Source organism: Scyliorhinus canicula, chromosome 3, assembly GCF_902713615.1.
Source record: "Scyliorhinus canicula chromosome 3, sScyCan1.1, whole genome shotgun sequence".
Lineage (NCBI taxonomy): Eukaryota > Metazoa > Chordata > Chondrichthyes > Carcharhiniformes > Scyliorhinidae > Scyliorhinus > Scyliorhinus canicula.
In genome coordinates, this window is record NC_052148.1 from 14,921,670 (window position 1) to 14,947,406 (window position 25,737).

General features: G+C 46.9%; 1 protein-coding gene and 1 non-coding gene across 6 annotated transcripts in view; one reads left to right on the forward strand and one right to left on the reverse strand.

Moving 5' to 3' along the window:
- The window catches only part of sema4f (sema domain, immunoglobulin domain (Ig), transmembrane domain (TM) and short cytoplasmic domain, (semaphorin) 4F), a 335,297-nt gene that overhangs the window by 224,620 nt on the left and 84,940 nt on the right, over window positions 1–25,737 (forward strand). The gene's annotated exons all lie outside the window — the stretch shown is intronic.
- trnak-cuu lies at window positions 19,385–19,457 on the reverse strand. Its single transcript has one exon. It is a non-coding gene; the product is annotated as a tRNA-Lys (tRNA).

A 25,737-nucleotide genomic window follows, 5' to 3' on the forward strand; every position in this document is an offset into this window, starting at 1 on the left:
GTATGGTAAGTTAGGGTTAGAGAGTTAAATGTGTGGCTGAAAAATCTGGTGTGTGATTGGGTTTTAGAACATAGAACATTACAGCGCAGTACAGGCCCTTCGGCCCTCGATGTTGTCGACGGTTTTAATTCATGGGACACTGGGACATTGCTGGGGAAAGTGGGAGCTGTACTGTTGTAATGGTCTTCACTTGAACTGTGCTGAGACATAACAAAGGTGGTAAAGAGGGTTTTAAACAAAATAGTGGGGTGAAGGATCAAGTGAGGGAGATGTAATAAAGACAGGAGAAAGTAAGAAAGCAAGTGAATTGACAATCTGACTGGCAGGAATGGACGGAGTGTACAAACTTAAGTGCACCAGCAGAAAAGGTTGTGAAAATAATAAAAAGACAGAGTTAAAGACACTATCTGAATGCACATAGTATTCACAACAAGGTAGATAAATGAACAACACAAATGGAAGGAAACTGGTATGATTTAATTGTCATTACGGAGACTTTCCTGTAGGGTGAAGTTAAAACTTCACCACTATTCTTAGAATTCCCCCTATACCAAAAAAAGGTCGATATTCTAAATGGTTGACAGGGATTCTCACTCCCTGACTCCGATGCAGGCTTCGGTGGGTGCTATTTAGGTCAAACTATATTTTCAAGTTATCCCCCAGTATAACCCATACCTTCACCGAAGAATTTTACCTACTTACCCCTTAGTAGCATCGATGTCCTGGGTCCTGCGTTGTTAAGGAAGTAAAGTAGGCTAATAACCACTTTTTCAGGTTAAGTTAAGTTATTTTATTATTATATTTTTTCTTTTAAAAGCTGCAAACACTTTCTTTACAGAAAGGAAAAAGATCTTGCTTCTGGCTGCTGCTGGTTGGTTGTAGAGACCTTCAGGCCCACCTTGACAATCAATCTTCTTAAAATCTGGTCTTCTTGAGTTGTATTCGCTGGTGAACTCGTTTGCTGTGTCCTGTCCTTCCCATGCACCGAGCTGTGAGAGCTGGCTCTGGCTCTGCTGGCTGTCCCCTTTCTTCCGGTGGTTTATATTCTCTTTCGAAGAGTTATTAAGTTTTAACGACTTTATTGTAAATGAGCTTGTTTCACTTTGATAGTTTAAAAGTATCTTTGATGTAAACATTTTACTACAACTAATTATTCATTTTGGGCATATCATCTCCTCTCAGATCTGATTTAAAATCTGATTTAAAAAATGCTTTGGTTTCAATAGTTAACTTTTATTTCTGTGATTTCGAATCGTTTAATTTTCCAATTGTCCCCAGCTCATAACTTTGCCTTTGATTTTGACTTAAATGATGTTTCTCGTAGACAGGTCGTCTCCAATTTTCTTTTAATTGACTTGATGTTCATAGAATTTTACACTTTAGAATTGACACCAAATTCGACTGAGCATCATCGATCCTTTCCAGCTGTTTACTAAGAGAGTTTATTTCAATTAAGGTGTGAAACTTTGCTTTTAGCTGTATGCTAAAATTTAACTTGGTTATGTCTTGAAAGACTTGCCTGTTTTAAACATTCGTCATTTAATGCATTTGAAACTCTCATCCATGCTTTTCCAGATGCTTCCTGAGATAGTTACATTCCATGAAGGTGTGAGCCATTGTTTTAGCTTACCACATGAAGCCTGTGTGTTTGCTAAACCTGCTTGTGAGCAAGAATCTGCATTTTATAACCCTGCTCTTTGAAGCTGCTATTAAACTTTTGTGGGATCTTTCCCTGTATCCTCTCAAACCAGATATTGCCAGACTTCCATGTTTCAAATGACACATTTTTCTGTATTTTCAAGAACAAGGGTGACCAAGTCTGGGAACTAAAGGTTCAAGGTATTCAACATTTAAGAAGGATAGGCAAAAAAGAAAAGGAGCTGGGGTTGCACTGTTAATAAAGGATGAGATGAGTACATTAGTGAGAGAGGATTTAAAATCAGAAGATTAAAATGTGAAATCATTCTAAGTGAAGCGAATAAACAGCGAGGTCAGCAAGCATTGGCAGGAGTTGTTGATAGGCCATCAAACTGTTGTGGTAATCTAGGGCACGGTATACATCAGGAAATAGAGGTGCGTGTAACAAAATAAATTACAGTAATCATGAAGTATTGTGCAGAGTAGATAAACAAAGTTAACAGTAATCATGTGGACAATGAATTGCAGGAATGTATACGCAATGGTTTTCTAGGAACAGCATCTGGAGGAACCAATGAGGAAACGGTCTATTTTAGATCTAGTATTGTGCAATGAGAAAGGGCTAATTAATAATCGGAGCAGGGAGCCCTTCGAGCCAGATCATCATGAAGGAACCTCTAGAGAAGAGTGGCAATATTATAATACAATTTTACGATAAGTTTCGTAAGTGATGTAGTTCAATCTGAAACTAAATCTAGGGCGCGATTCAGAAGAAAAACTTTGAAATGCCATTTTGGGTGGGTTTGGCAGAGTGTTCCTCGACAGCTGCATTGGCGAGATCGCAACCCGTATTCAATGGCACTTTGTGCCGAAAATGAGCCCCCACGTGAGTCTCGCCATTACTGGTTGTCCTGCTTTCTGATTCAACAGACTGGTGCCTCAGAGTCTCACCGCTAACAAGGTGGAGCCACTTTTAAATGTTCCCTCAGCACATATGCCCAGTCCACACTCAGGCATGGCTATGCGGAGACATGCTGTTCAGTTTGAGGATGCCGACCTGGCCAAGTTTCTCAATGTTGTGGATGTGAGAGGGGACATCCTGTCCCCCCAAGAGGGTCAGAGTCAGAGGACCAGCAGCAGGGTCAGCAGTGCGGCTGTCAGTGCGGGCAGCATGACCAGGAGGACCACCGCCCACCAACAACTTCCCCCAAACTGCAACGATAAGTTACCACCTCGTTCCTGGCATCAGTTCCGCCTGTCACCCCTCAAATTCCCAAATCCCCACCCCCACAGATCACTGTCTGACACCTTGCACCCTCCCTATATTGAGCTTCATGCTTTTTCCTCAGAATTCCCTGGCACCCACCAGCACAACCCCTTCATGTCCAGGCATGGTTCCCACACATGTCACCTGCTATAAATCCCCTGACCCATCAAGTGTGCAGCTCACATTGTCCTCTCTTTGTCCCCACAGAAGAAGATAACTCATAATAAACGGGTAGGGGCCGAGACGGGGGGTTGTGGAGTACCAGTGATCCAAGCCCCCATGGGGAATGGGACTTGGTAATCGTGGAGTTGACTGTGGAGCGAGCAGTCACCAACAGCGATTTTGACTTGTGCCACAGAGGTATGGATCCACTGCTGCTTCACCCAGATGACATGTCTCAAGGGAGTAGTTCATGTCTGACAAAAATGATCTTTCCCTCTCACTGACCAGATGTCCATTGTCTCACAGGATCTCCATCTGCTGAGGCCAGGCCATCCACAGTCAAGCCTCACCACCCACGAGACCATCTCGGAGGAGAGCTCCAAGGATAACATTGGCAAAGCGTCCCTACCTTCCACCAGCACAGAAGCGCACACCTCGGTGGGTGACAGGGGCTGGTTTAGCTCACTGGGCTAAATTGCTGGCTTTTAAAGCAGACCAAGCAGGCCAGCAGCACGGTTCGATTCCCGTACCAGCCTCCCCGGACAGGCGCCGGAATGTGGAGACTAGGGGCTTTTCACAGTAACTTAATTGAAGCCTACTCGTGACAATAAGCGATTTTCATTTCATTTCATTAGTGGCTCGGATTCAAGGGCACACAGTTGCTGATGCACATAGGTGGAGGCAGGAACATCCAAGGGAGACAATTGGAGGAATCCCAAAGGCTTCCTTTGGAGGAGATGCTGCTGACCATGTATGGCACTGAGGCAAACACTGCTAGGGTGGCGATCGCAATGGAAAGCCTGAAGCACGATATTTGCATCTTGAGTGCTGGTGTCAAGGCATGGCTCAGTCTGTGACGACTCTGGCTGAGGGCCTCGACATCATGTCTCAGTCGCTGAGGGACATGTCCCAGCCGCAGATGGATATTGTCGAGGCACTTCTGAGCGTTGCACCATCACTAAGGAGCATAGCTGAGGGCGTCGACACCATGGTGCAAACAATGGGGAACTGTCAGGCCTGGCAAAGCAAGGTGACTCAGGGCCTCCAAAGCTCACTCCAGCTGTCCCTCCATCCCATGGGACCTAAGGGAATTGTCAGGGAGGAGGAAAAGCTGGAGACCTTCCATCACTACAGCAGTCTCCAGTTCTTCCAAGTCTACCCCTTGCCCCCCCCCCCCCCCCCCTCACTGCCCCACCTTACACCCAACTCATTTCATGGGCAGCAGGCAGAACAGGGTAGCACAGCGACCCCAGTGACACCGGTAGGTTGGCCAGGGCCCCTCTGGCTCCAGGTGCTCCAAAGGACATCTGCCAAGCAACAGGCTGCCTCCACCTCTCATGTGAATCCTGGTGACGCATCTAGACGTAGTAGTGGACCACAAAAGATCAAGAAAATTGAGGAGCACTGAGTGGGCATTGGGGTGGTGTCACTGTCTGTAGATAGGGGCAATGGAAATGTCAATAGTTCACTGGACCTCTGACCAATTCCAACTCCCTGAGAGATCCCCACCCCGAGCACTGGGGCAGCAGCTTCTGTGTCCTTGAGCAGCATGCTGAAAATGGAAGTGTCTACTTACCTCTTCACTTTCCCTCAGTTGCCATTGCGCCAGCCTCATGCTTTTAAAAAGGAGTACTAAATGATGCCCGCATGATTTCTCGCTGGGGAGTCGATTAATTCCCAGGAGGCCGCTGCATTTGACTAATCTCGCTGATGAGATTGAAATTCATGTAAATTATGGTTAATGATATGCTCGCCATTTGTAGAACTCGCCATTGGAGCGGGCTGGGTGAATTGCAAACTGGTTCACACGTGGCACGAACTTGAATTTGCCCTTTTCCACTCTTTAACCGGCGTACCAAATCCATGCCAGGGGAAATGCAGTGGTTGAATCATACCCCTAGTTTCGTAATTCTAAACACAGGAAACTACTACGGTATGAGGGGCAAATTAGCTGTGGTATATTCAGAAACTACAGGCATGAGTCAGCAGCCCGGTTGCGCCCGGCACTGATGCGGGCACAATGGTTGAATCATGTGAGAACCCCAAATCGTACTATGCACTGGGCCGATCGTGAGTCACCAAACTCGCTCCGCCGGCACTCCCTTGGCAACTGGGCACGTTTGAATTGCCAGCCTGACAGTGCCACCCTTGCCAAGTAGAGGGGGAGTAAGGGGTGATTCCCAGGGTCTCCACAAGATTGCGGGGGGGAACAGAAATGCTGTGTGGGCGTGAAGCAGGGCATGGGGCGAAGATCGGGGCTGCCCTGATATGCGAGGAGCATTTCCTGCTGGCGGGCTACAGCTGGCCTTGGCAGGGAAAGATTCCCCATGGTCAAAAAACCCGGCAAATGCCAAAAGGAAAGCGAGATGTTCCTCGGTGCTACAGTCCCCGGCAAACATCATGTTAAACGTGCCATTCAGCGGACATTGACGTCAGTCCTCTAAATCACGCCCTCATTAAAAGGTATGACGGTAGAGAGGCACAGAATTAATACTTGATTTACAACACACGTATATTTCTTTTGAGGCACAAAATTCAGCAAAAGTGATCCAACCATGGCTAAGACCAAAGGAAGAGGCTTACAAAGTTGCCAAAAAAAGGTAATAAGCACAGGATTGGGAGCATTTTAGGACCGAGCAAAAGAGGACCAAGAAATGGAAACATACAGAAAGAAAAACTGGAATCAGAAAATAATCCAGAGAAACATAATAACAAATTGTTGAAGCTTCTATAGATATATGAAAAAGAAAAGATGAGCAAAGACAAATGTGGGCTCATTGCACAGACAGGAGTATTTATAATGGGGAGTAAGGAAGAAACTAAACAGATACGTTGGGCAAAATGTTCCTGTCCCGCCAGCAGCAGTAAGCTTGGTGGGAGGGGAAACTTAATTTGGTGTTGGGCCACAAAGCAGTTTCCCTACGGAATTATGAATTTTTGGAATTAAATTCTCAGGACTAAAGGAGTTGTGCTTCCCAAACAACAATGTCGGGAAGACATTTTGCCTGTAATAGCGTGACAGGCATGCTCATTAAAAGGCCAGCTGGCCAGAATTAGGTTCCCCCTCCTGATTAAGTTCTCTGCCAGTGAGAAATTAGGACGTCCACTTTTGTGTCTGCATACAAGTGCCATGCAACTGACAAGGTTGACACCCTGCATGATTAACAGTGGGTTTCGGCTGCAGTGTCTTTGGGTAGTGCCTGTAAAAGCCACTCTGGGTTTGACACTGGGTGGTGGCAGTGCAAGTTGTGTGGAGGATGACCACGAAAGCAGGGTGGGTGTAGTGTTAGTGGGGAAAAGTGGGATAGTGGCTGGAAAAGATGGAAGGCATAGTGCAGGCTGTATGGATGTCCTTTCTATATGGCAGCCAAACCTTCGACCTCATTAATAATAATAATGTTTATTAGTGTCACAAATGACATTAACACTGCAATCTTCCTCCATGAAATACTGTGAAAATCCCCTAGTTGCCACATTCCGGCGCCTGTTTGGGTACACAGGGAGAATTCAGAATGTCCAAATTACCTAACAAGCATGTCTTTCTGGACTTGTGGGAGGAAACCGGAGCACCCGGAGAAAACCCACGCAGACACAGGGAGAACGTTCAGACTCCGCACAGACAGTGACAGAAGCTGGGAATTGAACCCGAGTCCCTGGCGCTGTGAAGCATACATGCTAACCACTGAGCTACTTATGTAACTGCAGGGCCAGTGACTTCCTGCTGGCTCCCATCATGAGAATTGGAGAGCTCCTCCCAGATGCTTATATAATGAGCTGAACAGCAGAAGATTGCATGTGGTTTATCCCCCCAACCAGCAAAACTACTCCCACTTCCTTCCCCGCCACCGTGCTTAGGCTCCAGAAAGGAAGATTCACATCTTTGTTTCATGGAGGAAGATGCAAAAAACTTCCAGGAATGTAAGACAACCAAGGAACTAATCTGAATGAAGAACTGAAAGAAATTAGAATTGGTAAAAAGACATTACTGGAGAAATAAATGGAATTAAAAGTTGATAAACCCCTTGGACAGATGATCTTCATCCCAGTATTTTGAGAGAGGTAGCTGTAGAGATTGTGGATGTGTTGGTGGTTATGTTCCAAAATATTATAGATTCTGGAACAGTTCTTGCAGATTGGAAGGTAACAAATGTAATTCCACCATTGAAGAAAGGAGGGAGAGAGAAAAAGGGGAACTGCAGACCATTTAGCCTGACATCCGTAGTAGGAAAAATGCCAGAACCTATTATAAAGCATGTGATATCTGGATACGGAAAATAATGTTGGGATTGGGTGGAGCGTGGGCAGCAAGGTGGCGCAGTGGTTAGCACAGCTGCCTCACGGCGCCAAGGTCCCAGGTTCGATCTCTGCTCTGGGTCACTGTCCGTGTGGAGTTTGCACATTCTTCCGGTGTTTGCGTGGGTTTTGCCCCCAAAACCCAAAAGATGTGCGGGGTAGGTGTATTGGCCATGCTAAATTGCCCCTTAATTAGAAAAAATTAATTGGGTATTCTAATTTTTTTTTTAAAAAAGGGTTGGGTGGAGCCAACGTGGATTTATGAAAGAGAAAACGTGTTTAACAAACTTGGTGGAATTTTTAGGGGACATAACTAGCAGAATAGATGAGGGAGAACCAATGATTGTGATTAATTAGAATTTTCAGAATGTTTTTGATAAGGTCTCACACAGGAGGTTGGTAGCAAAATTGGAGCACATGGGATTGGGGGTAATATTAATTGAGAATCGATTAACAGATATAAACAAGAGTCTAAATAAACGGGTCATTCTCCGGTTGGCAGCCTGTGACTAGTGGCATACCACAAGGATCATTGCTTCGGCCCCAGCTATTCATAATCTCTACCAATGATTTGATGTAATTTCAAAAGTTATGAAGTGGATGCAAAGAGTCTTCAAAGGAATTTAGATAGGCTAACTGTGTGATCAAAATCTTGCCAGATAGAATATAATGGGAATACGGTGGAGTAGTGGTATGATCACTGGACTAGTAATCCAGATACTAGTATTGCTCTGGGGACCCGGGTTTGAATCCTACTATATCTGATGGTGCAATTTAAATGTCCACTGAAATGGCCTCGCAAGCCGCCCAGTTCAAGGGAAATTAGGAATGGGCAATAAATGCTGGCTCAGCTGGTAATGCTCACATCCCATGAATGAATAAGAAAATAATATACATAATGTGGAAAAATGTGCAGTTATCCATTTTGGTAGTATCTTTTGAATGCTGAGAGATTGAGATGTGTTGATGTTCCAAGGATGCCAGGTGTCCTTGTTCATAAGTAATTGAAAGCTCATACGCTGGTGCAGGAAACAAATAGGAAGGCAAATGTCATGTTGGTTTATATTGCAAAAGGATTTCAGTAAAGAACTTTTGCTTCTGATGTATGGTACCTTGGTGTGATCCAACCTTGAATACTGTGCACACTTTTGGTCCCCTTAATGAAAAAAGGATATCTTGACATAGAGGGCATAAAATGAAGGTACAATTGACTGATGGCAGGATTGATCTAAAATAAGAGATTAAAGAGACTGGGCCTATATTCTTCAGAGTTTAGAAGAATTAGAGGTGATGTAATTGAAGCATGTAATGTTTCAGAGGGTTCAAAAGGCCAGATGGAAGAAGAATATTTCCAGATTCTAACGACCCTCTGGGTGAAAACATTTCTCCTCACATCACGTCTACTCCCTTTTCCCATTATTTTGAATCTGTGCTCTCTGGTCCTTGATATCTCTTGAGAGGGAACAGTTTCTCACTATGAACCTGCCCATACCCCTTAGATCTTGAAAACCTCTATCAAGTCTCCTCTCCGCTTTCTTTTCTCCAATGAAAGCAGAACCAACTTCTCCAATCTACCTTCATAGCTATAATTATTTATGCCTGGAATAATTCTTGGGAATCTCCTCTGTACTCTTTCTAATGCCTTCACATCCTTACTCAAATATGGTGCCTTGAAATGGATGCGGTGCTCCAGATGAGGCCTAACCAGTGCCTCACACAAATATGATATCCTTGTCCTTGTACTCAATGAGCATTAAATAATTGAATAATTAAGTAAATTAATAAACTTGGGATACCATATGTTTTATTAACTGCTCTCTCAATATGTCCTGCTACCTTCAATGACTTGTACACCCAGGTTCATCTGTTCCTGCACCTCCTTTAGGGTTTCTCCCTTTATTTTGTATCATCACTCCAGTTCTTCCCATCAAAATGAATCACCTTGCACTTTTCTGCATTGAACTTATCTGCCACTTAGCTGTCCAACCCACATATATCAGGAAGAGCAAGGGTCCCAAAACTGATCCCTGCCCTGCCAAACTCCATTACAAACCTTCCCCAATCTGAAAAATAACTTTTTATCACTACTCTGTTTCCTGTCACTCAACCAATTTTTTATCCAACTGCCTACTTTCCCTTTTATTCCATGATCTGGAATTCTGCTCACTAGTCTGTTGTGTGGCACTGCATCAAATGCCTTTTAAAAATCAATATACATCACATCAACAACATTGCCCTTATCAATCTTCTCTGTTACCATCTCAAAAAATTCCAGCAAGTTAGTGAAACATAATTTTCCCTTAATGAATCTATGCTGACTTTCCTTAATTATCCTGCACTTATCTATGTGACTGTTGATTTTGTCCTCAACTATTGTTTCCAGAAGTTTCCCTGTCACTGAAGTCAAACTGACTGGACTGTAGTTGCCAGAATTATCTTTACACCCCTTTTTTGAATAAGCGTGTAACATTCACAATCCTTCAGTCCTCTGGCACCACTGCTATGTCTGAGAAAGATGGGAGGATTATTACCAGTGCCTCTGAAATTTCCACTCTCACCTCCCACTGGTCATTCTAGGTGCCGCATTGGAGACTATTAAATAAGTTAAGAGCCCATGTTGTTCCGGGTAAGATCCTGGCATGGATAGAGGATTGGCTGTCTGGCAGAAGGCAGAGAGTGGGGATAAAGGGATCTTTTTCAGGATGGCAGCCAGTGACCAGTGGTGTTCCTCAAGGCTCTTTGCTGGGACCACAACCTTTCACAATATGTATTAATGATCTGGAAGAAGGAACTGAAGGCACTATTGCTGGGTTTGCAAATGATACAAAGATCTGTAGAGGGACAGGTAGTATTGAGGAAGCAGGGGGCTGCAGAAGGATTTGGACAGGCCAGGAGAATGGGCAATGAAGTGGCAGATAAAATAAATGTGGAAAAGTGTGAGGTTGTGCACTTTGGAAGGAGAAATGGAGGCATAGACTATTTTCTAAATGTGGAAATGCTTAGGAAATCAGAAGCACAAAGGGACTTGGGAGTCCTTGTTCACGATTCTCTTAAGGTGCAGTAAATGGGAAGAGGAGCTGGGTGAGGAGATTGAGGAGGGGACGTGGGCGGATGCCCTGGAGAGAGTGAATTCCTCCTCTTCCTGTGCGAGGCTTAGCCTCATACAGTTCAAGGTGCTGCATTGGGCCCACATGACTGGGTCGAGGATGAGCAGGTTTTTCGGGGGAGAGGACAGGTGTGCTAGGTGCTCGGGGAGCCCAGCGAACCACGCCCATATGTTTTGGGCGTGCCCAGTGTTGGGGGAGTTTTGGAAGGGGGTAGCAAGGATGGTGTCGAGGGTGGTTGGATCCAGGGTCGAGCCAGGCTGGGGACTCGCAATTTTTGGGGTTGCAGTGGAGCCGGGAGTGCAGGAGGCGATAGAGGCCGGTGTTCTGGCCTTTGCGTCCCTAGTAGCCCGGCGGAGGATCTTGTTCCAATGGAAGGATACGAGGCCCCCAAGCATGGAGGCCTGGATCTCTGATATGGCGGGATTCATTAAATTGGAGAGGGTGAAATTTGCCCTGAGGGGATCAGTACAAGGGTTTTTCAGGCGGTGGCAGCCTTTTCTGGACTTCCTGGCGGAAAGGTAGGGAAATAGGCCATTAGCAGCAGCAACCTGGGGGGGGGGGGGGGGGGGGGAAGGATTGGGGGGAGGGAGAACTGTGCACATGGGTTTGTGGAGGGTGCTATCTCTCTTTTTTTTGTTTTTTTCTTTCTTCTTTTTCTTTGTTTTTGTTCTTTCCTTTTGTTTGAAGTTGCTCTTGAAGCTGGGGGGGGGGTATTGTTCATGGGGTTGTATATTAATAGAGTTGAGATGTTTATATTTTGTAGTTTGTAAAAATTTCAATAAAAATTATTTTTTAAAAAAAGGTTAATGTGCAGGTTCAGTTAGCAGTTAGGAAGGCAAATGCAATATTAGCATTCATGTTGAGAGGGCTGGAATACAAGAGCATGGATGTACTTCTAAGGCTGTATAATGCTCTAGTAAGACCTCGTTTGGAGTATTGTGAACAATTTTGGGCCCTGTATCTAAGGAAGGGTGTGTTGGCCTTGGAAAGGGTCCAAAGGAAGTTCACAAGAATGATCCCTCGAATGAAGAGCTTGTCGTATGAGGAATGGTTGAGGACTCTGGGTCTGTACTCGTTGGAGTTTAGAAGGATGAGGAGGGATCTTATTGAAACTTACAGGCTACTGCGAGGCCTGGATAGAGTGGACGTGAAGAGGCTGTTCCACTTGTAGAAAAACAAGAACCAGAGGACACCAACTCAGACTAAAGGGGTGATACTTTAAAACAGAGATGAGGAGGAATTTCTTCAGCCAGACGGTGGTGAATCTCTGGAACTCTTTGCCAGAAGGCTGTAGAGGTTAAATCACTGAGTGTCTTTAAGACAGCTAGATAGGTTCTTGATTAATATGGGGGTCAGGGGTTATGGAGAGAAGGCAGTAGGATATGGATGAGAAAAATATCAGCCTCGATTGAATAGCGGAGCAGACCCAATGGGCTGAGTGGCCTAATTCTGCTCCTATGTCTTATTGTCTTACGGCCTTCAGCCTGACTCTCCATTGTACTTTCAACCTGACATCTGTAATTCGTCTAATTCGGCTACCAGTGAAACAAAGGCCAAAACGTCAGCCTCTCTCTCCTCCTGGACTCCCGGGCTCTCTGAAACCCCAAAAATAGCCACCTCTGGACTCATCACCACCTTTGTTTTCAGTACCCGGGACATATCCGCGAATCCCTGCCAGTATTCCGTGAGTTTTGGACATGCCCAGAACATGTGGATATGTTTAGCCGGTCCTCCTGAGCATCTGGCGCACCTGTCCTCCAATCCAAAAAATTTGCTCATCCAGGCCACTCATGTGTGCCCAGTGGACGATGTGAATTGAATCAGGCTGAGCCTAGCACATGTTGCGATCGCGTTTACACTACTCAATGTCTCCGCCCATAAGCCCTCTTCCACCTCACCCCCGAGCTCCTCTTCCCACTTAAGCTTCAGGTCCCCGATCTGCGTCTCCTCTGCTCCCATGTATATGTATATCCGAGACCCTCCCCTCCCCCACCCATCCACTGGACACTACCCTGTCCTGGATCCCTCTAAGTGGCAGGAGTGGGAAGGATGAAATTGTCTGTGTAGAAAGTCCCGCACCTGCAAGTACATAGAACATAGAACAGTACAGCACAGAACAGGCCCTTCGGCCCTCGATGTTGTGCCGAGCAATGATCACCCTACTTAAACCCACGTAACCCGTATACCCGTAACCCAACAATCCCCCCATTAACCTTACACTACGGGCAATTTAGCATGGCCAATCCACCTAACCCGCACATCTTTGGTGCCTGAACTCATTCCCTATCACCAGCCCAAATTTCTCCTCTAACGCCCTCATGCTCGGGAAGCTGCCTTCCAAGAACAGATTCCCCCATCCTCTCAATCCCAGCCTTCCGCCATGTTCGGAACCCACTGTCCATATTCCCTGGGGAAAACCGGTGATTATCGCAAATTGGGGACCAAACTGATGCTCTCACTTCCCCTACGTGCCTTGTCCCCAGATTCGCACGGTCGCCAGCACTATGGGGCTGGGGGAGTACCATGCCGGCGGGAGAGGCAGGGGTGCCGTAACCAGGGCTGCCAAGCTGGTGTCCCTGCACGAAGCGACCTCCATTCATCCCCAAACCGACCCCTCATCCACTATCCACTTCCTTATCATAGCTATGTTGGCCACCCAGTAGTAGTTACTAAAGTTTGGCAATGCCAGCCCCCCCCTTCCCCTCGATTCCTCTCGAGCATCAATCTCCTCACCCACGAGGGCTTTGCCGCCCACACAAATCCCATAATCATTTTATTGACCTTCTTGAAAAAAGTTCGCGGAATGAAAATGGGAGACACTGGAAGACGAACAGGAATCTCGGGAGGATCGTCATTTTAACCATCTGCACTCTGCCCGCTAGTGTCAGTGGGAGCGCATCCCACCTCCGGAACTCAGCCCTCATTTGCTCCACCAACTGAGGTAAGTTCAACTTGTGCAGCCGGCCCCAGTCCCGCGCCACCTGTACCAGCCCCTTCCAACCCCTAGAAGCTCTCAGGGCAATTGCCAGCGGCTCTATTGCTAGCGCAAACAGCAGTGGGGAGAGGGGACACCCCTGCCTTGTCCCTCGGTACAGACTAAAATAGTCATATGTCGTCCTATTCGTCCTTACACTCGCCTCCGGAACCTGGTACAATAGTCTGACCCAGTCGATAAAGTCCTCCCCGAACCCAAATCGTCCCAACACCTCCCATAAATAGTCCCACTCAACCCAGTTGAAAGCCTTCTCGGCATCCACTGCCACAACTACCTCTACCTCCCTATTCTCCGGGGGCATCATGATCACATTCAGCAGCCTTCTTAGGTTGACCACCAGCTGTCTACCCTTGAACCCGGTTTAATCTTCCATAATGATGTCTGGCACACAGTCCTCAATCCTAGCAGCCAAGAGCTTGGCCAGTATTTGAAATGAAAAAATGAAAATCGCTTATTGTCACAAGTAGGCTTCAAATGAAGTTACTGTGAATAACCCCTAGTCGCCACATTCCGGTGCCTGTTCGGGGAGGCTGTTACGGGAATTGAACCATGCTGCTGGCCTGCCTGGGTCTGCTTTCAAAGCCAACGATTTAGCCCTGTGCTAAACAGCCCCAGAGCAGAGCGATCGGCCTATAGGACCCACATGCCTCCACGTCTTTGTCCCGTTTCAATAACAGGGAGATGGTGGCCTGTGATATCGTCTGGGGTAAAACCCCTCTGTGCACTGTTCTATTTTTGACGACAAGTGGCACCCAGCTTTTTTCATTCAGTATCACAGAATTGTATACCTGCCATTTATGCCAAGTTAGCAGGGTGCTGTTCACTGATAGTATTAAGTATGTGGCAGCAATGGAGAGAAGTGTTTGTCCCTGTTTGCATAGCCCAGAATTAATGAGCAGTTAATTTAAAAATGTTATAAAAAATTTTTGCTTTTCTAACTCTCAGATTCAAACTCATCTGGGTGGAAATTGGAAGTTGTTGTCATTGTTTCCAGTGTGAAATTAAGGAAATGGATCAGCTTCTCAGAGCTAGCTATGTTCCATGTGCCAAAGATGCCGGAATTGCATCTAACCCCAAATTAAGTTGAGGGGAACTTCTTGGCGTATGCCTCAAGCAAAATGTTAATTAAGGGCTTAATCCCTATTTGAGGACCTGTTTATGAATTGGACTGATGCTTGTGCAGTAAGCATTGGGATTGCTCTGCTGCAGTTTTTGGAAGGGACTTAAAAAGTGGTTGTGAATAGAAAGTATGTTTTTTAAGCAAGTTTTCACATTCAGGCAAGATGAGCAGATGTACACCCTTCATCTCCAGAGCACTCTTGAAGCACTTATGTAACTTCTATTGGTATAATGTATAAGGATTTGTCTGTGACAGTTTATTTGAAAGGACGGTTCACTCCTCTGCTCTTTCTCCATAGCCCTACAAAATATGTTTGTTATTCACTTACAAAAAGTTCTTTTGAAACTGCTTCCACCACTCTTTCAGGCAGTGCATTCCAGATCGCACTTCTTTGTTTGAAAAGAATTCTCTTCAACCTGGCTCTTTTGATTCATTTTATTCTATGCTGGATGCATCTCAAAGCTCACATGCCGAGCAGGGTTCCTAGAAGTTACAGTCCAGTCTTGCATCGCCCTTAACACCTATTGCCTTTCCTCTGGCAACTTCCTAACACATCCCCACATCTTCCTAATGCATATCCCCATAACTTCCTAATGCAAGCAGAGAACACATTAGCAGTGTTCTTTGCTGAAAAAAGACATTTTGTTGAAGCTATTCATCTCCCATACACCAGGACAATTGCAAGGTTACCAATGTCAGGGGAAACAATAACTTTAACTGTATGATGTGGAGATGCCGGCGTTGGACTGGGGTGAGCACAGTAAGAAGTCTTATAACACCATGTTAAAGTTCAACAGGTTTGTTTCAAATCGCTAGCGTTCGGTGCACTGCTCCTTCCTCAGATGACTGAAGAGGTCGGTTCCAGAAACATTTATATAGACAAAGTCAAAGATGCAAGACTCTGGGCGGGATTCTTCGCTCCTGAGAATAAGTGCCCGCGCCGTCGTGAATGCCGTCACGTTTCACGACGGTGCAAACAGGGCCCGGGCACGACCTATTCTGGCCACCACAGGGGGTCAGCATGGCGCTGGAGCGGTTCATGCAGCTCCAGCCTCTGGCGCCGCGCAGTTGGGCCGTGCCATCCTGCACATGCGCGGGGAACTTCTTATGCGCGACGGCCCCTCACCAACATGGCGCCGGGGTTCTGGGGCCGGCTGCGGAAGGAGGTAGGCCCGGGGGGGGGGGAGAGCCCGGCCCGCCGATCGGTGAGGGAGCCCCCCCCCCCTCCCCAGCATTCCCGCACATTTCCCGTCGGCAGCAACCAGATGTGAACGGCGCCGGCAGGACTGTCATTTTTTTTGCCAGTCGCTCGGCCCATCCGGGCCAGAGGATCACCGCCCGCCGTTTGCGGCGATTCTCCAAGCGGCCCGGCACGATTCTCGCGGTGCTGGTTTCAGGGGCGTGGGAGAAACGCATGCGGGTGTCGGGGCGTCATGGCGCGACTCGCCCGGTGGGAGGGGGAGAATACCGCCCGATACTTTGAATGCGAGTCTTTGCAGGTAATTAAGTAATTACAGGTCCAGATGGAGCAGGTTAAAGAGGTGTGAATTGTCTCAAGCCAGGACAGTTGGTAGGATTTTGCAAGCCAAGGCCAGATGATGCGGGGGGGGTGAATATAATGCGACATGAATCCAAGGTTCTGGTTGAGGCCGTACTCGTGTGCGGAGCTTGGCGATAAGTTTCTGCTTGGCCATTCTACGTTGTTGCGTGTTCTGAAGGCCCCCTTGGAGAACGCTTACCGGAAGGTCAGAGGCTGAATGCCCATGACTGCTGAAGTGTTCCTCGACTGGAAGGGAACATTGCTGCCTGCCGATTGTTGTGCGATGTCAGTTCATCCGTTGTCGCAGCATCTGCGTGGTCTCGCCAATGTACCATGCTTTGGGACATCCTTTCCTGCAGCGTATGAGGTACACAATGTTGGCCCCCACGCACAGAACATCCAGGTCCCGCTGTGTGGGACCATACATGACCCATGCTGGCGGGACTCGGCCACTGGGTCCGTCGGGGCCCGGAGAATCGCCGGGGCGGGGGTGAGTTCAACGGCTCCGACAAGCGCGGCGGCGATCCCGCAGGCACCTGAGAATCGGCGCCGGAGAATTGGCCAGCCGGCCTTGGGGCAGCATGCCGCGATTCTCGCGGCCCCTCCGGGGGTCGGAGAATCCCGGCCACTGTCTGTAAGCATTTAACCAAGGCTTCAATAACAGTATTGCAAAAATACGAACTAACCATTTCTTATATTCATCCCAGTTAGTTACCTGCCAAGGACTGTTTGAAAATTTAAACCAGGCAAGTTGAATTTGGTTGGTGGAGGCATTGCCGCGAGAATGGCCAGGGCATTCACTTATTCGCTATCACTTATTTGTTTAGCTGAAACAGGCACAGTGTGTGTACATGTTCTCTCTGTCTTCAAAAAACAGGGCCGCATGGATTAATATATGAAGCTCCCAGCAGATACAAATGTGCTACACTGTGAGCCCATGACAATATCCAATCTGTTGTCAGTATAATCTTTCAGGCTAAGGATTATTTAGAAAAGGCTGTCCAATCATATTTTTTTTAATTAAGGGGCAATTTACCGTGGCCAGTCCATTTACCCTGCACATCTATGGGTTGTGGGGGTGTGATCCACGTAGATACGAACAGTGACCCGGGGCCGGGATTGAAACTGGGTCCTCGGCGCCGTGAGGCAGCACTGCTAACCACTGCACCACTGTGCTGCCCTACGTTGTGCAATCACATCTAATGTTGGACATTGTGCTGTGAGTTCTGCAAGCACAGGCTGGTTGGGTATGGTCTGTACATTGTCCATTGCAAGCAGCAGAAGGGACGTGTTGTTTGATGCAATCCACAAGTCTTTGGGACGTACAGCCTACATACAGAGCATCACACTGCACTGAAATTCATGTACCACATTACTCGTCTATGTACTGGAAAAACATCTTTTTTGTTTGATGGGAGAATCCTGTTCATGGTGTATAACACTCATTTTTAAAAATAATTTTTAAAAATAAATTTAGAGTACCCAATTCATTTTTTCCAATTAAGGGGCAATTTAGCGTGGCCAATCCACCTAGCGTGCATATTTTTGGGTTGAGGGGGCGAAACCCACGCAAACACGGGGAGACTATGCAAATTCCACACGGACAATGACCCAGAGCCAGGATCGAACCTGGGACCTCAGCGCCGTGAGGTAGCAGTACTAACCCACTGCGCCACCGTGCTGCCCTGAATACCACTCATGTTGCTACTGCATAGTAGCAATATTAAACCGCTAGCTTCACCTGTTGCTCACATTTTTGATATACCTTGCCCTGTTCAAACAAATCTTGGCAGTTAATCATCAGTGACCATTACCTGGTGTATTCTCCATGGCAATGCCTCAATCAGCCAGAATCCATTGCCAACTCCCAACTCTCTTCTCAATCAGTGCAAAGTTGTTGTTTCCCCTAACATTGGTATTCTTGTGATTGTCCTGATGGAAAAAAAAAAATTTCAGCAATACTCAAGTCCTGTACGACTGTTACGATCCCAGTTGATGTTATAATTGGACGGGAAGATCCCAGAACGGAACCCTGGTTCAAACCATTGTAACTTTTACCTTTTTTTATAAAACTGGATTAACCGCACCACAGGGTTGCTAATTAGATTTTTTTTTAAATGTTTTTATTAAAGCATTTGTATATATATATATATCAAACACAACCACTAACAAAAAAAGAACAAACAGGAATTCACATAGCGGATAAATATCAACACTCCACGGTCCACCCACCCTGCCGATACCCCCCACCTCCCCTACCTGCTTTTATTTAGCCCCAACCAAACCATGCCCCACTCCCACCACCCCGCTGACTTCTTAACCATTCTTGAAGTAGCCGACAAATGGTTTCCATCTCCGGGCAAACCCCTCCACAGTCCCTCTCAAGGCGAAGTTGATCTTTTCCAACCTGAGGAATTCGGCGAGATCGCTAATTTGGTTCAACGACAAGGAAAAAACATTTATTAAACATGAGAAATTGGGTTGTAATACAGTACTCCTTTATTCCCTCTTAGGTTTTACACACATATTTAAGGACTAACATAGCTTACATCTTTTTTAAAACATTTTTATCGAGCCATTTATAAATAAACATCAAACGCAACCACAAACTTACCTCTACCTCCTGTATACCCTATCCACACCCAATGGCTCAAACCCATGATTCTCGCACAGCGGCGTTACCACCGATATGCGTTTGATAAAGTTTCCCATAGCAGGTTGATGGAACAAGTGAAGTCGCATGGGGTTCAGGGTGTACTAGCTAGATGGACAAAGAACTGGCTGGGCAACAGGAGACAGAGAATAGTGGTGGAAGGGAGTGTCTCAAAATGGAGAAAGGTGACTAGTGGTGTTCAACAGGGATCCGTGCTCGGACCACTGTTGTTTGTGATATATAGAACAGTACAGCACAGAACAGGCCCTTCGGCCCTCGATGTTGTGCCGAGCAATGATCACCCTACTTAAACCCACGTAACCCGTATACCCGTAACCCAACAATCCCCCCATTAACCTTACACTACGGGCAATTTATCATGGCCAATCCACCTAACCCGCACATCTTTGGACTGTGGGAGGAAACCGGAGCACCCGGGGGAAACCCACGCACACACGGGGAGGACGTGCAGACTCCACACAGACAGTGACCCAGCCGGGAATCGAACCTGGGACCCTGGAGCTGTGAAGCATTGATGCTAACCACCATGCTACCGTGAGGCCCCAAACTATTCGTTCACCTGAACATTCTCAGATAACAATGAGGAACCGCCCAACGTGGGGCTCGAACCCACGACCCTGGGATTAAGAGTCCCATGCTCTACCGACTGAGCTAGCCGGGCTGCTTTAATATATAAATGATCTGGAGGAAGGTCTGATTAGCAAGTTTGCAGATGATACTAAGATAGCGAGGGGGACTGTCAGAGAATACAGCAAAATTTAGATAGATTGGAGAGTTGGGCAGAGAAATGGCAGAGGGAGTTCAATCCAGGCAAATGTGAGGTGATGCATTTCGGAAGATCCAATTCAAGAGCTGACTATACCGTCAATGGAAGAGTCCTGGGGAAAATTGATGTACAGAGAGATCTGGGAGTTCAGATCCATTGTACCCTGAAGGTGGCAACGCAGGTCGATAGAGTGGTCAAGAAGGCATACAGCATGCTTGCCTTCATCGGACGGGGTATTGAGTACAAGAGCTGGCAGGTCAGGGTGCTAGCTATGAAGAAAGGTTGAGTACATTAGGATTGTTTTTGTTGGAAAGACGGAGGTTGAGGGGGGAACCTGATTGAGGTCTACAAAATTATGAGAGGTATGGACAGGGTGGATAGCAACAAGCTTTTTCCAAGAGTGGGGGTGTCAATTACAAGGGGTCACGATTTGAAGGTGAGAGGGGGAAAGTTTAAGGGAGATATGCATGGAAAGTTTTTAACGCAGAGGGTGGTGGGTGCCTGGAATGCTTTGCCAGCGGAGGTGGTAGAGGCGGGCACGATAGCATCATTTAAGATGCATCGAGACAGATATATGAACGGGCGAGGAACAGAGGAAAGTAGATCCTTAGAAAATAGGCGACAGGTTTAGATAAAGGACCTGGATCGGCGCAGGCTAGGGGGGGGCTGAAGGGCCTGTTCCTGTGCTGTAATTTTTCTTTGTTTGACATCCCTTCCACCCTGAAATGCCGCCTGAACAGATTCTCCGCTGCCGGGGTGCTCCATTTTGCCGGCAGCTTGGGGCTTTCCCGACGGTGTGGGTCTGCCCCACAATGGGAAACCCCATTGACCGGCCGACGTAATAGAGCATCCCTCCGGCGGGGTGAAATCGAAATGTGGCACTGCGAGGGCAGCAAATCCAGCCCCGCATCGTCACTGTGGACTGCACCACCGGGCTCCCTGAATGCCTACTCGGAGCCCTTGGGCAATGGTGCTGTCACCATTGCCCTCAAACTAGACCCTTACAAGATTCCACCTCCATCCTAACCCACTCTACCCCTTCTCCTTCCCACCACCACCTTGTCCACATTTGCCGCCCAATAATAATGAAGCAAGTTCGGCAACCCAACTCCGCCTGTTGCCTCTGTAGCAGTGTCCTCCCCACCCGGCATCAAGTTTCCGAAAAAAGGCCTTTGGTATAAAGATCGGGAGAGGCCTAAAAATAGACAAAAACTTCGGCAGAATATTCATTTTCACCACTTGGTCCCTCCCGCCAATGTTGTGCAGTCTATTCCACCTCAGTGGCTCGTTGAGCACAGGGCTAAAGAGCTGGCTTTTAAAGCAGACCAAGGCAGGCCAGCAGCACGGTTCAATTCCCGTACCAGTCTCCCCGAACACCCGCCGGAATGTGGCGACTCGGGGCTTTTCACAGTAACTTCATTTGAAGCCTACTTGTGACAATAAGTAATTTTCATTCATTTCGTTAAGATCTGCCCTGGCCTCCTCCATCAGCTTCATTAAGTTCCACTTATAGAGCTCCGTCCATTCTCTCGCTACCTGAATCCCCAAATATGCAAACCTGTCCCTCGCTACCGTAAATGGCATCCCCCTAAATTAGCCCGCTGTTCCAGCTCATTCACCAGGAAAACCTCGCTTTTTGTGACATTCAGTTTGTACTCCGAGAACCCTCCAACCCTCCCAAGCAGGCTCATAACCCTTCCCATACTCTGCAACGGATCCGAAATATACAGCCGAGGTTATCGGCACAGAGCGACACCCGATGCTCCTTCTGTCCCCTCTTAATCCCCCACCATTCCGCCAACCCCCTAAGAGCCATTGTCAACGGCTCTATGGCCAGCGCAAACAGCAATGGCAACAGCGGGCACCCCTGCCTCGTACCCCTGTGTAAGTAAAAGCTTTGTGAACTCATAGCATTCGTCCTCACACACGCCCTTGGTGCCACATACAGCAACCGCACCCATACCACAAATCTCAGCCCAAACCCAAACCTTCCAAAAACCTCGAACAAGTACCGCCACGTTACCCAATCAAATGCCTTCACCGCGTCCATGGACACTACCACCTCCAGAACCAGAGCCCCCCGACGGATTCATCACCACATTCAACAGCTGTTTTATATTACTCACAAGCTGCCTGCCCTTCATGAAGCCTGTTTGATCTTCTGCCACCACCCACGGGACATAATCCTCCATCCTCCCCGCCAACAACTTAGCCAGTACTTTCACATCTGTGTTCAATAGTGATATGGGCCTATGCGACCCATATTCCACCGGGTCCTTTTTCGGGATTAGTGTGATTACTGCCTGCATCATCGTCTCCAGCAACTCCCTCTTCTCCAGTGCTTCATTAAACACCCCCAACAAATGTGGTGCCAGGTCCGTCGCAAATTCCGTATAAAATTCCGGCAGGTACCTATCCGGCCCTGGGACCTTCCCCAACTTCATACCCCTGAGACTATTCAGCACTTCCCTCAGTCCCAGGGGCTCCTCCAATGCCTGCCTCTTTGCTCCCTCCACCTGGGGAAATTCCAGCTCGTCGATAAACAGCGCCATGTCCCCCTCCTCTCCCCCGGACCTGCCTCGTAAAGTCCCTGGTAGTACTCCCTAAACACCTTGTTCATCTTCCCTTGTTCCGACACCACATCCCCAGCCCCAGTCCGTATCTTCAATATTTCCCTGGACACAGCCTGTTTCTGCAGCTGGTGCACCAGCATGCGGCTCGCTTTCTCCCCATACTCGTATTGCACCCCTTCTGCTCGACTCAGTTGCCCTACCGCCCTCCCCGTTTGAAGCCTGTCAAACTACCCCAGCAACTTTTCCCTCCTCGCCAATCCCTCCATGATGGGCACCCTCGAATATTCCTTGTTCTCCTCCACTATCTCGCTCACTAGACAGTCATGTTTCTCCCTCCTTTCCCTATCCGCACGAGCCTTAAACAAAATAATTTCCCCCCCCGGACCACTGCCTTCAGTGCTTCCCGAAAAATAGCTGCCGACACCTTCCCATTCTGATTCAACTCCACATACTCCTTAAAACTTTTCTTGTTAATCCCTAACTGCACCTCCCACTCCCTGCTAACGTAACTGTCCCGGAAGAAGTCAGTGAAGGGCAGCACGGTAGCACAGTGGTTAGCACAGTTGCTTCACGGCTCCAGGGTCCTAGGTTCGATTCCCGGCTTGGGACCCTGTCTGTGCAGAGTCTACACGTTCTCCCTGTGTCTGCGTGCGTTTCCTCCGGGTGCTCTGGTTTCCTTCCACAGTCCAAAGATGTGCAGATTAGGTGGATTGGCCATGCTAAAATGCCCTTAGTGTCCAAAAAGGTGGGTGTGGTTACTGGGTTACGGGAATAGGGTGGAGGTGTGGACTTGAGTAAGGTGCTCTTTCCAAGGTGTAGACTTGATGGGCCTAATGGCCTCCTTCTGCACTGTAAATTCTATGATTCTATGAACGGTTTCCACCTCCATATAAAGTACATCTTAAGCTACAATGGTCTCATTAACACAAAAGTCCCTTTTCAGACACACAAGATGATGATGGTCAAATACACTTTCAGCTCTGAACCCTGTGGTTCTCCTCCAAATCCCCCCAGATGATTAGCATGTGAGAGTTTCTGCACTCCACTCCCAAAAACACACTTTAAAATCTTCTCTTATAATAATGCTTTCTCTTGGTGGTTTGCATTCCCAAAGCCCAGTCCAGATTTTACAAATGGCACTTTCACACAAAGCTTCTGCTCCACTTTTAACATTGCTTCCAGTCCAGGATTTCACACCAACCCCTTTACAATTTATGTGTCTTGACTGTTGTGCCAACTGCTCACAATTGCTTTCACTTTTGATTCCAAGAAGGTATTAAAATCACATCAAATGTTTAATCTAACCCTGATGTCTGCTGTCCAACTTTAAATCTAGTTACTGCGATAGTCTCTAACTCAGAATACTTTCTTTACTCTTCCTGGAATTCTTCTGAACAATACTTTGGTCTCATTCTCTTAACTTCCGTCATCTTGCACATTCTTTCTGTTCCAATTCCCTGGTTACCTAGATTGTAATTTGTACTTCAGGAAGCCTGCCTCTTTGCCACTCTCATCCTGTATAGTCTTTCTTCTGGCAGAGTTGAGAGATGTTCCCAAGATCCTGGCTCCAACTGCTCTGGCTTCCAGTTAAAACTAAGAACACAGGAAGGTGGCCTCCTGTTGCAAAGCAATGCTCCTGTTACTACTATTTATTCTTCATGCCGCAGCTCTCTTTAAGCACAATAGTAACACAGTTGGAACTTAACCAACCCCCACACATATAAACACCATTGTTCAGCATTAATCTAACTGCAAGTTTTTCCCTTACAAAAACATTAAACTAAACACACTTAACACATTATTTCTAGTGTTCACCAATACTAATCTAAATCCCTTAAAATTACCTTTGTTTTCCTTACACTACCAGATATTCCATTGCAGTCAATTATTGCAAAATAAGCTGTGATGTTCGCTTTGAGCTAAAATATTGTACGGTTATTTATGATTCAGATCTTACTGTAATTACATAGCTCCTCTGCTGTCAAGGTTCAAATAGTTTGGTGAGGGTTCCCTTTTAGCATTTCCACATAAGATCATAAGTATTGCTGTGATTAGTTGCTGAATATAAATTTAGAAGAGGGTCAAAAAAACGCAGTGGGTAAATATACAATCTGTGCTAGGCAGGGAACCCTCAGGCTCAAAAATAATGTTTGATAACCAGACTGACGTAAAGCACAGGCTTTGCTGTTGCTTTTGCAGTTTTCCTTAGCAAAGAGGAGGAAACAGAAGTCAGACAGGTTCTGGTTCCAGATTGATGTCCAGTGCATATATTTCAGGACAGAAAACAGACCATAGCTGTGATGCCCTCCACCTTAAAATAGGCTGTATACTTCACTTTTTGGCTTGCATACGAAAAATTATTGCTTGCATTCAACAAGGTTCCACAAATAGACCATAGAATTTACAGAGCAGAAGGAGGCCATTCGGCCCATAGAGTCTGCACCGGCTCTTGGAAAGAGCACCCTCCCCAAGCACACACCTCCACCCTATCCCCATAACCCAGTAACCCCACCCAACACTAAAGGCAATTTTGGACACTAAGGGCAATTTAACATGGCCAATCCACCTAACCTGCACATCTTTGGACTGTGGGAGGAAACCGGAGCACCCGGAGGAAACCCACGCACACACGGGGAGAACGTGCAGACTCCACACGGACAGTGACCCAAGCCGGGAATCGAACCTGGGGCCCTGGAGCTGTGAAGCAACTGTACTAACCACTGTGCTACCGTGCTGCCCCATAGCAGTGACCAGGTCATCTCTTGGTTGAGAGATAAATTAAACTGGGCCACGAGGACAACTCCTCCGCTCTTCTGCTAACAGTGCTTGGGGATACCTAAGGCTCACCTGAGAGCATCTGAGATCTTGGTGTACAGCTTATCTAAAAGTACCTCTAACAATGCAGCACTCCTTCAGTACTGCTTTGGAGTGTCAGCCTAGATTTTGCACTTAAGCTTCTGGGGTGTAACTTGAGTTTATGACCCTCTGACTCACCAGTGTGATGACTATTGACTGAACCAAATGAGGGTGAGGAGAAGTAAAGATTAGGGGGAAAAAATCTAATGAATTGTCTATTTAAGACCAAGTTGCTGAAGCCAGTATTTGGAGCAGTCATGATGCACCTCGTGTGGTGCAGCACTTCTGTGTTATAAATAGTGTACATGTAAATGCCATCTGTTCTGATATCATTATTTTATTCCAATGCACATTTTAACTCTGTCAACTGAATTGAGACCAGTTAGAGTATTGCAGCTGGTGTACCATTTCCTGGTTTACTGATATCTGACTTTCATGGCAGCTTCCGAGCAGACAGCCAAAGACTACTTTAAAGGCTCTCCCTACTTCTGCATGGGTGTTACCCCCACAACCCAAAGATGTGCACGGTAGGTGGATTGGCCACACTAAATTGCCCCTTCGTTGGAAAAAAAAATTTAATGGGGAAAAAAGACTACTTTAAAGGCTGAAAAATCCTTATTCTGTGTGAAAAAGACATCTAAAATGGCAAGAGAATAAAGTGGTTCTTTTGGTTTGTTGATCTCATCCCTCAACGATCATAGAATAATAGCACGTATAACACAGAAGAAGGCTATTCAGCTCCATGG